The sequence below is a fragment of the Canis aureus genome, chromosome X (genome assembly GCF_053574225.1).
Source record: "Canis aureus isolate CA01 chromosome X, VMU_Caureus_v.1.0, whole genome shotgun sequence".
Taxonomy (NCBI): Eukaryota; Metazoa; Chordata; class Mammalia; order Carnivora; family Canidae; genus Canis; species Canis aureus.
In genome coordinates, this window is record NC_135649.1 from 28,666,379 (window position 1) to 28,678,461 (window position 12,083).

Below are 12,083 nucleotides of genomic sequence, written 5' to 3' on the forward strand. Positions count from 1 at the left end.
GTGAGAGAGAGCCAGAGAAAGAGAGAGCGCAAGCATGAGCAGGGGGAGGGGCAGAGGGAGAAGCAGACGCCCCACTGAGCAGGGCGCATGCTGTGGGTTTTCTGGGATCATGATCCAAGCTGAGCCAAAAGCAGATGCTTAACCAACTGAGCCACCCAGGTGCCTCTGGATTCGCAACATTTTAAAGAAGGGGAGGCAATTAGTTTCTCGGCTCCTCACTTAGTATCATAAACAGCAGCAGCTTCCACTGGGTAAAAGAATGCAGGCTTTGTCAATGGAATCACCTGTAGCCTCATGCTTTGGATGTAATCACAGCTGGTTGTGTAGAAGGGCTCAAGGCCTGTCAAGCTTACACATGAGAAAGGCAAGGCCAAGGCCTGACTGCTTTGGCTGGTTAAAGAGACAGCAAGTCATTTCTAGACTTAGACATTTGATTACTTAAGTAGACAGCAAAAAAAAAAAAAAAAAAAAAAAAGAACAAGCCTAAGGTGCCTGCTCCCCACGATCCTTGTTCCACACGCTAAAAAGGACAAGGAAACAACGGTGTTCCAACATTGCCAAGGAGTCCATTCTAGGCTGCCACTAAGGGGTTTTATATTCTGCAGCTCTATTCCGAAGGCATAGGACAGAGAGCTTCATATCCCATCAGAACCACCAAGGTGATGAGAAACTGTCTCATGACAGCCTCCCAGGGAAGATAGGGATGTGAGTGGAAGATGACCTCCTTAGAGACCTCCTGTGCTCTTGTGTTTCAGGAGGATCACAAGGCATTCCGCCAAAACTCAGGTAGTTCAAGCCTTTGGCTGTGTGGATGTGTGCAATGTCACCACGGAAGAGCCATCTACATAAGGCTATTTCTCTGCCAACAATGGATAGAAACAGTAGCGGTGGCCTTGGGTGAATGCAAGGACTCAGGCCCCTCTTGCATGATCTGGCACTGACCTGGATTGATCATGATTTGGAAGAAATCCAAGTTCAGATTTTTTAGATAACTGGATATCTTAGGTTAGTTCCTAGAATCTATATGTTGTCCTAGAAATAGACTCACTTCCCTTTGCCACACTTTGCCAAGGGAGAGAAGATATTAGTGGCAGTTTACAAGTTTGGCTTCTATGTTAATTGCAGTATACTTTACTTTTTATTACTTGGTTCTTTCTGGAGCGTAGGCTACCTTTCCTCAATTAATTCTTTGGGCTTTCTTTAGAAATTCCTGAGCAAAGATCTCTGTGTTAAGGAAAGAACTCTTAACTGGTAGTTGGGTCTAAATAATGATTGCAGCGAGGTTTCTGTCCAGAGAGAGCACACTACGTCAACACTTCTACTTCAGGATGGTGTCTGAACAAGGCCCATTCCTGTTTGGGTATGCCACACGTTACAAGACATTAGGAAAAATTAGGACTAACATTCAAAAAGTCAATAACCCACAGGAAGCCTGTGGACTATTTTCAACATAACGTATTGGAAGCCTGAGAAAAATGTATGCCAATGATCAAAAATACTAGGCACTTGGGAAATAAAATATGCAGCTGGGTTAGTTGGCAAAGTCAAAGAGGCTATTGTAAGGGGGTAAAAAGGCATCTTTCAAAAAATGGAAATATAGTTTCTAATGAGGAGAAAAAGGAAGTCTGGGAAAATATGGCAGCTCAGATACAAAGTAGAAATTACATGGGCTAAAAAAAAAATGAGGAGTTCTTTGCCAGGGACTCTAAAGCTCCTCTCTGAAATGTATCCGAGAGAAAGCCAGCTAGAGAATCAGTGGGATTACAAGGATTAAAAAGGGATTTGACGTGTGGCAGGAGCCCGGGAGGTGGGGGTTTCAGGTTGCTCGAGGCTTAAATGAGAAGGCTCTCGAAAAGCTTTGGGTGAGGCCCTGGAGAGGTGGCTGAGGAAGAGAAGTTTTATCTTTCTCTCTCTTTCAGTGTCTTCTTTCCTAGTCCTACTTCATTCTCTCCCTGGCCTTTTCCTGAATCTGCCTTGCTTTGCTCCTCTTTGCCTTGAATGTCCCTTTTCTGCTTCTCCTTGACCGGTTCTTGGTCATTTCCAAATTGTGGTGCCTAATGAGACAGCAGAATGCTTAGGACTGGGCTCACTCTGTAGGAACACACGTTCTCACCTACAATCAGTACTAAGAGATGTCTGCACCTAAGTAGCTCAGATCAGGAGTATGGGGAGAGGCAAAGAGTCGCCTCAAGGTCCTCTTCTTCCTCCTCTGGTGTTTGGAGAGGGTAGATGACCTGGTCACCCTTGACCTGGTAGGGTTTAGCTAGGGGAGCCTGACACCTGGTGGTTACATTTGGGAGGTGCAGAGGAGTTTTTAATAGCCCTACCCCTTGACCAGTTACTTACATTTATTGAGCTGTTAGCATGGTATGAATCATCTAATTTAATACACAAAACAACCCTCTTGAAATATCATTATTTTGACTTGACGTATGGATTATTTATGTTAAGTGGCTGTGAACTGATTTAAGCAATAGGTAAGGGATTTTTTTTTCTTTACTCAGCTCCTGGGACAGTGCTTGCCTCATAGTAGGTTCTCAGGAAATATTTCTTTTTTTTTTAATTTTTTAATTTTTTATTGGTGTTCAATTTGCCAACATATAGAATAACACCCAGTGCTCATCCCGTCAAGTGCCCACCTCAGTGCCAATCACCCAGTCACCCCCACCCCCGCCCACCTTCCCTTCCCCCACCCCTAGTTCGTTTCCCAGAGTTAGGAGTCTTTCATGTTCTGTCTCCCTTTCTGATTCAGGAAATATTTCTTGAAATAATATTTTATACTTATCAACATCATGAAACATTAATTCAGAAGACAGTATCTTTGTACTAGAATTGATGTGGGGGCACCTAGGTGGCTTAGTTGGTTAAGCATCCAACTCTTGATTTCAGCTCAGGTCTTGATCTCAGGATCATGAGTTCAAGCTCCACGCTGGGCTCCATCCTGGGTGTGGAGCCTACTTAAAAAAAAAAAAAGAAGAAGAAGAATTGATGTGAAGGCAGTGCCACCAGCCAGATAAGCCTAGACTCAGTCTGCTGCAACTCTTGCTTAAATGCTCTTACCCAGAAATCTCCCCATCTTAGATACTTGGAGACCATAACTAATTCTGGGAAAATTCAAATCTATTGAAACTCTACTCACCTACAATCATCCTAGACTCTATCCTGGACACCACAAGGCTGAGTTCCTTTTCAAATGCAGCCATTTCATATTGAGAAAGCACCAGAAAAAAACCCACAAGTTTCATTCAGCTGAGGCTGTTCAAATGCTGCCTTCTTCGACTTCTTTACCTGGACATTAGGGGTCCAAGATGAATGTTTGTTGATAGGAACACTGAAGATGTCTAGGATGATGGCCAATTTGTTAGAGAGAAAGACTGTGAATCAAGTGGCAAACCTCACTGAATGACAGAGAGAGAAAGAGAGAGACTAACCAGTAGGTTGTTAGATGACCACAATGAAGAGAAAATGAATGGATGATATGAACCCCAAGGAAGCAGTGTTGAAAGCGTTATGGCGTAGAAGTAGTGGTGAAGTAGTAGGAGAATGCCAACCCTGTCTCTAGGTCCTGTGATATGTGAAGATGCAGGGGAAGTGTTGTCTTCAGGGGAGAACCATGTTTCGTTTAAGGCCAGAAAATAGGAGAGTTTCCATGAAAGAGAGTTTGTCTATCTTTGAATGAGAATTCTCTAGGGCCAAGTGGAAAGGTCTGGGAGGGAGAGGCACAGTGGGAATTTGGGTGGGTGAGAAAGCACAGAGAAGTGTAGAGAAAAAGGGACACGATAAATGATCAGAGGGGCTTCATCTTCGGTAGTGGCCAGATATGATAGAATATAGAGAAGACTAGTAGTAGCTTTCCTCTAAGCTAAGGCAAGCTGAGACCCTTGGTTTTGGTGGGAGACTGGAACGTTTGGAGTCATTATTTTGAAACTCATCAGGGAGCATTCAGAATAGACATGGTGGTTGCAGAGATAAAACCAAAGCCATCTGAGTAATTAACCTTGGCAGGTAGAAAAGACAGGGAGCAGAAGGTGAGTAGTGCCTTGAAAACGCTGAAAATGAAAGCCTCTACACATTGGCTGACCCCACGTAAAGAAGAAATCCAGGGGGATCCCTGGGTGGCTCAGCAGTTTGGTGCCTGCCTTTGGCCCAGGGTGTGATCCTGAAGTCCCAGGATGGAGTCCCATGTGGAGCCTGCTTCTCCCTCTGCCTATGTCTCTGCCCCTCTCTTTCTCTTTCTCTCTCTCTGTCTCTCATGAATAAATAAATGAAATCTTTAAAAAAAAAAAAAAGAAATCCAGTCAGTAAGCTGCCCCACAAGAAATGCTATACTCTTAGGCCCCAAACTTGAGTAGGTTCCTTGTCTTCTGATTTCAACATCTCTTTGGATGACAGCTTTCTAAAATGTTTGGCAGCTCTGGGGACTCCCTTTCTTTTTTCAAGATTAATTATTTATTTGAGAGAGAGAGAGAGAATGAGGGGAGGGGCAGAGGGAGAGGAACAAACCCTGCTGAGTGTGGGGCTCGATCTCACAACCCCGAGATTATGACCTGAACTGAAATCAATAGCTAGACCTTTAACCAACCACCCAGGTGCCCCTCATGGTATTTCCTTTTAGACAGTTCTTGATCCTCATGGAATTCATTAAGGTCTGTGTTCCTTGAGACCATAGATCAACCATGTCTGTCTCTCAGATGCCCTTCTATTTCTGTCTATGCCCAATTGACGTGTTTCCATAATGGGAATAAAGGAAGTGAAGCATCTGAAGATCCAGAAAGATTTTGAGGTGACGAAGGTAATTAAGGAAGTGTATGTTGATGTCCTCATTATTTCCAGTACAGCAGAAACCATGGTCATTGGCTGAAAGTGAGGGGGTAATTCCTATCTCCTATGCTTGTGAGCATTAAACAAGATAGTGGATGTGAAGCATTTAGCATATGTGGCTCAATAAATTGGAGTTTTATTTTTTTAATTTTTAAAAGTTTACTTATTTTTTAGTAACCTCTACACCCAATGTGGGGCTCAAACTCATAAACCCGAGATCAAGAGTTGTTGTGTGTTCTTCCAACTGAGCCAGCCAGGTGCCCCTAAATTGGAGTCTTATTTTTTTCTTTTTCTTTTCTTCTTTAAAGATTTTATTTATTTATTTGACAGAGAGAGCAAAAGCAGGGGGAGTGGCAGGGAGAGGGAGAAGCAGGCTCCCTGCACAGTGGGGCTCAATCCCAGGACCCCGGGATCATGACCTGAGCCAAAGGTATATGCTTACCCCTGACTGAGCCACCCACGCGCCCCCTAAATTGGAGTTTTAAAGAGCTCCTTGTGGAGAAGTCAAAGTCCTGGTTGGGCACTAGAAGTAGTCAAGGCAACTGACAGGAGTTGGGCAGAGTTTCAACTGGGGACATGGCATGGAATTGGGTAGGTGTTGTACAATGAGGCTGCACTCAGCAATGGATGAGTGCACAGATAGGAGCTGGGATCTAAGCAAGGAGAGAGCAGCAGGCTACTAAAGGTCATCACATGGTGTAACCTTAACCAGTAGAGTTTAAGTGGCACAGATCTTGGAAAACTATTTGCTAGCTAGAGCATTGCCTTAGACCCAGAGGTTATACCTTTCCTTTTTAAAAAATTTATTTTATTTTTTAAAGATTTTTAAATTTATCTATTCATGAGAGACACAAAGAGAGAGAGGCAGAGACACAGGCAGAGGGAGAAGCAGGCTCCATGCAAGGAGCCCGATGCAGGACTCCATCCCAGGACTCTGGGATCATGACCTGAGCCAAAGGCAGATGCTCAACCACTGAGCCACCCAGGTGCCCAGATTATACCTTTCCTGAGTTGGACCTTAAGGGCCATTCATTATGACCCATTATGGAGGCTAGAGAACCCGACTTTGTATTTTTATCTCTGCAACCACCAGCCAGTATGATTTAGAGTTTCTTTAATAATACTTAGTAGGTAGGAAGAAAGAATAGGGAAATTGGGATGGGAAGGGGACCCACAAAAGGAGATGAATGGGGGAGCTGAGGATAGTAAAAGCCATGTTTTTGGAGTATTTGATGATGGGATGAAACAAAAGAGGGAGAGTGTTGGGTAAGATAGCAGACAACTCTAAACAAGAAGGGGAGGCAATGGAACAATAATGCAGTATATTTGGTTTCCCTCCATCAAATATAGTACCTAGAGTCCAAATATGTGAGTGTTAGAATCTTAATTCTAAATAATAACACAATAAATCTCTAAAATATGAAGTGAACTTATTTATGAAAGGTGGATTAGGGCAGCCCAGGTGGCTTAGCGGTGTAGTGCTGCCTTCGGCCCAGGGCCTATCCTGGAGACCCGGGATCGAGTCCCTCGTCGGGCTCCCTGCATGGAGCCTGCTTCTCCCTCTGCCTGTGTCTCTCTCTGCCTCTCTCTCTGTGTGTCTCTCATGAATATATGAATGAAATATTTTTTAAGAATTGGATTAAAATTGTACTCACAAAACTAATAAGATGAAAAAACTGAGTAAGCAGGATTGACACAAAACATTCCCCTGGTTGTTTTTATTTCTCTGTCTCTCAGAATAAAAGATGTTGCTTTAATTTATTTTATTCATTTATTTTATTTTTTAAAGATTTTATGTATTTATTCATGAGAGACACACAGAGAGGCAGACATAGGCAGAAGTAGAAGCAGGCTCCCTGCGGGATCCCTGTAGAGAGCCTGATATGGGACTCGATCCCAGGACCCCAGGATCATGACCTGAGCCAAAGGCAGATGCTCAGCCACTGAGCCACATAGGTGCCCCTTTATTTTTTACTTTAAAGACTTTATTTTTAAGTAATCTCTACACCCAACATGGGGCTTGAACTTACAACCTCAAGATCAAGAATTGCATGTTCTACTAACTGAACCAGCAGGCACCGCCATTACTGTGCTTTAAATCAGTGGGAAATTTTTAAGTTCACTTGTTATGCTGTGAGAAAAAGCATAACTAAGAAAAAAATCTTAGTCCTATTTTCAATAGGTAATAGATATTTCCAACATACACTGGTAGTATTTTAATAGTTACAGTTGCTTGATAAATATGGATGTTTGATGAAATCCAGTTGGCTAAATTATACTCACTTGTCCAAAGAGGTGCATTCTTTTTTTTTAAGATTTTATGTATGTATGTATGTATGTATGTATTTGAGAGAGAGAAGGTGTGCATACTTGAGTGTGGGGAGGGGCAGAGGGGGAAGGAGAGGGAGAGAGAATCTCCCAAATAGACTTCCTGCTGAGCGTGGAGCCCAACCAGACCTGAGATCATGACCTGAGCCAAAACTCAGTCAGATGCCTAACTGACTGAGCCACCCACATGCCCCCAAAGAGGAACATTCCAGAGAAATAAAAAGAAATCCTCAGCATTTAAGCAGGGCCTGTACAAAAAGAAAGGAAGTAGAAGCAAGGTATATGAGTTTCCTATGGCTGCTCTAACAAATTACCATGAACTGGGTCACTTAAAACTATAGAAGTTTATTCTCTCACAATTCTGGAGGCTGGAAGCCTGAAATCAAGGTGTCAGCAGGGCCTTGCTCCCTCCAAAGGCTCTAGGCAAGATGCCTTCCTTGCCCCTTCTTAGCTTTTGTGGGTTGCCAGCAATCCTTGGCATTCCCTGGCTTATAGACACATCATTTCAATCTCTGTCTTCACATGGCACTCTCCTTTCTGTGTGTCTCTGTGTGTCTTTGTCCCAGATTTCCTCTTCTTATAAAGACACCAGTCATGTTGGATGTAGTGCCTACTCTAATCCAGTATGACTTTATCTGAATTTGATGACATCTGCAAAGACCCTATTTCCAAATAAGGTCACATGCACAGGTTTGAATGGTCATGAATTTGGGGGACACTGTTCAACCTAGTACAAAGGAGAAATGTACTCTCTCAAGGCTGTGCTGTTATTACCAGGACAGCAAATGTATTCTGGGTTTCTGAGACTACCACTGGGGATGGCAAGGGGTGACTGGTAGAGAACCTCAGGAAGAAAGGCAGAATTAATAATAATGGTGAAAGGAAAGGTCTTTACTATTTGTTTGTTACCCAGATTTCTTAGTATCAGGGTAGAATGATTTCTGGGAGGGCTCCCTATCCTGCAAGTTGAAGTTATTGATGTGACCTATGTGGTCAGAGTACAGTATTGTGTCTAGAAACCAGAGCTGCTTCAGAATGAGCCTTCTCTATGGAGGAGAAGGTTATGCTATTTCAGCAGAAGTTCAGAGCACGGAAATGGGCAGCTCAGTTGTACTGCTGATGGGATGTGTGGCACCCACCCAGACAGGGACGCATATCCTGCCACCATTCAGTATATTAGAGTATAGCCCTTTCCCGGAGCTGGGTCCATAGCTACACCACTGCTTAAAAAACAGTCTACCCTTACTCAAACTGAAACCAAGGCTGACACATAGAACGCCGTTTAAACTCTTTGTGGGGGCGGGGGGGTCCTTGGGTGGCTCAGCGGTTGAGCATCTGCCTTCGGCTCAGGGCGTGATCCTGGGGTCCTGGGATCAAGCCCCACGTTGGGCTCCCTGCGGGGAACCTGCTTCTCCCTCTGCCTGTGTCTCTGCCTCTCTCTCTCTGTCTCTCATGAATAAATAAATATCTTTAAAAAACACTCTTTAGAACCAACCTTACCCTCTGTCTCACCACTAGTCAATACAGCTCAATACAGCTTGCCAGACAGCTCATGTAGTAAATATCCCTAGCAATACTCATAAAGCCTAAGTGAAAGCTCACACATGGGCTGCTGTTTGTGCACATCTGACCTCTGAACACATGGAGACAGCCATATCTCCTAAGGCCATTCCAACCTTCAACATACGTTGACAGTGTCCTGCTCAGATCACTGCTCTTGGCTCATACCCACACAGTCCTTGGTAAGTCAGGAGATAGCTCTTATCTGAGAACCCACACATCTTTAAAGTTTTCCATGAAATAGTCCTGTATCAGGCCAGAACCCATACTTATACTGGTGTGTAGCACAGCAGTGAACAGATTCGAACCCAAGCAAGAATAAGAGCCACACAGCTCATTAGCAAGTCCATACACATACTTGCTTTAGCACATTATGGGAAGGATAGCACAAAGACCAAGACTTATCTGTACCTTCCCCCGGATCTCAGTATTCTACAGAGTGTACAAAGCAAAGACCAGGGAACACACTTATCCCATCATTCATTCGGCCATCAGGAGCTCCACACCCAGAATAATAATCCAGAGTCATTCCATCACTCATCACACTAGGAGGCTTTCCCCAACAAGACTAGGGTCTATATTGCAAATGCTTCTCAGCAAACCGAGAGAAAAAGCCTTGCACAGAAAAGGGGTAATATATACCACCATTGAACACCATACCAGAAAGTCCTTGTTGATCAAGACTGAGGACTATGTTCACACCTCGCTCATCAGGGAACAGCCCTCACTTGGATAAGATCCTATACCTGTACCATTATAAATATCAAAACCACAATCTGAACTAGACCATCAAACTCCTATATCATTACTTAGCATAGTAGGAGGATTCATATGGGAGGGGACTATATATCTATTCACCAAAGAAGGAATGAGCCCCTGTGAAGAACTGAGCCATTACATGGCTCTACCCCACCACACCACCATACAGCCCATCTCAGATGGGTGCGGATAGTCATACCAAACCACATGGCCCACCATGAGGTAGCGCCAACCCAGAACAGAGCCTTCGCCCACGCCACTCCTCCATATGCCAGAAGACCAGAAGACAGTCTCTTCCCAGACCACGCTTTGTGGTTACACCAGGACTTGGCACACCTGGACAAAGCCCCCACAAAGATAAACACTTAAATTTAGATCATCACTCTGCCCACATGAAGAACCCCACTCCTCAGCTACCACCAGGTCTAGGACACATACTTTCATCCTCCCAGTACCAACCACTCCACTAGGTCACTCCACTGCCCAAGGAAAGGCCATTTCTTTCTCCCTACATCAGTGCCTCACACAAGAGGAGATAGCTCAGACCAAACTGGGACCTCTACCACCTTGGTGAACCAACAGACAGCCTCAGCCAAAAACAGAGCTTGTGAACACATCTCTGCTCAACAAGCCACTGGACAGATGGGATGATCAGACCACTGATCTGCATACCGAGCATAGTCTCCTGCCTAGGTTAGGGCCTGGATAGGTGACTGCTTGGTACAGACAATGCAACCTCGGAGAGTATAGGACTAAGTCCAGACCTCCCCAGTTTGACACACCAGGAAGCATCAGAACATGGGTCATACCTGAACCATTGCTCAGGATACAAGAAGGGCCTCCCCAGTCAGACCTGGACATAGATCCTTGCCCAGTGCTCACAAACCATGACACAGCCCCAAGCCATATCCCATGCCCTCACTGGCTCAGGAGAATAAACTGTGATACTGGTTCCAGCACCAGCTGAAACAATTGCCTTCAGGACAGTATCTTCCCTGTCCCCATACCCAGCAAGGCACAGGACAATCTTTCCTGAGGATCTGCACACTTGCCACCCTTAGGACAGGGAAGCAGTGTCCTTAGTTGCTCAAGATAATGAATGAGAGACTTCATTCAACCTGAGACCTCACCCTTACCCCCTAGCAGCATGCCTGGACCCAGCCCCCATCCAGAACCCTCTCTTCTATCTCTTCGTTCTTCATTCACTCCTTTTCTACTGGGCCCTTCCCCAAAATCCCTCTTATAACCCACTGTATCTCTCTCTTCCATCCTCAACACCAAGCCAGCCCCCCCCTTTTTAAAAGATTTTATTCATTTATTCATGAGACAGAGAGAGAGAGAGAGAGAGAGAGGCAGAGACACAGGCAGAGGGAGAAGCAGGCTCCAAGCAGGGAGCCCAACGTGGGACTAGATCTCTGGTCTCCAGGATCAGTCCCTGGGCTGAAGGCGGCGCTAAACCGCTGAGCCACCCGGGCTGCCCCAAGCCACCTCTTTCTACTTCTCTTTCTATTCGTGTCAGAGCTGAACTGTTATTTATTTATTTATTTATTTATCTTTTAAAGATTTATTTATTTGAGAGAGTGAGTGAGCATGAGTGGGAGGGAGAATCTCAAGTAGACTCTGTGCACAGTGCAGAGCCCCACGCAGGGCTCAATGTCAAGATCCTGAGATCAAGACCTGAGCTGAAACCAAGAGTTGGACGCTCAATCACTGAACCACCCAGGCTCCCCAGAGCTGAGCTTTTACAGGAGCATTCTGTAGCCCTGTCTCTACTCCTCACTTCCCATTCATTCCTCCACCCCTGTAAGCTGGCCTCTGCCATCATGGCTCAATTACCACACCCAAGGGTTGCTTGTCGAGCCCTCACCTCCTGGACCTGGTTGGGAGATCAGATACTGGGTTCTAGCTTCCTCAGTGAAAGTCTCTCCTCTCTCAGGTCCCTGGATTTTATTCCTGCATCTCCCTACCTTTCCACACACTACTCGTGCCATCCCATGTCCCCATGGATGCTGATCTCTAGGCCCCCGAAGATCCCCCCAAATGCCCACTTCTTTGCACAACTTCCAGGCGACCTGTGAGTCTCCTTCGGGTGTCCCCTCTCCAAGAAACCCTGGCTGATCCCACCCATAGTACCTGGACTTGACTCTCTAGCACAGTGCAACCTTACATTCTGCGGGGCAGCATCCCTCCCCTTGTAGAGCTTAGGTCCTCACAGGCAGAAACCCTCTGTCACTCCCGCATGGGTCTCCTGTTCGAGGTGCAGAACCTGGTTCTGAACCAGCACTTGAGAAAACTGTGTGCCTCTGGAGCTGGAAAGCTGTGTGTTTGGAAGCAAGGGGGCAGCTAGGGCCTGTGCACAGAATCCTTAGCTCCCAGGAACAGGCAGGAAGCCTGCATGTTGCCGGGTTGTGGGAGGGCAGCTGTTGCAGAAGGTGGGAGGGGCCGTCAAATCAGGCCTGCTCCCAGCAAGTGGCAGCAAGGGCCGCCTCTAATAACCCCCATAAGGGCTCAGTAAATGTGTGTTGAATCAGCTGAGAGGCGTCTGTGCAGACTTAGCCATCATAAGAGGCATGAAGAGCCCTTGAATTCCTGCTGTTAGTAAAGATAATTTGGCA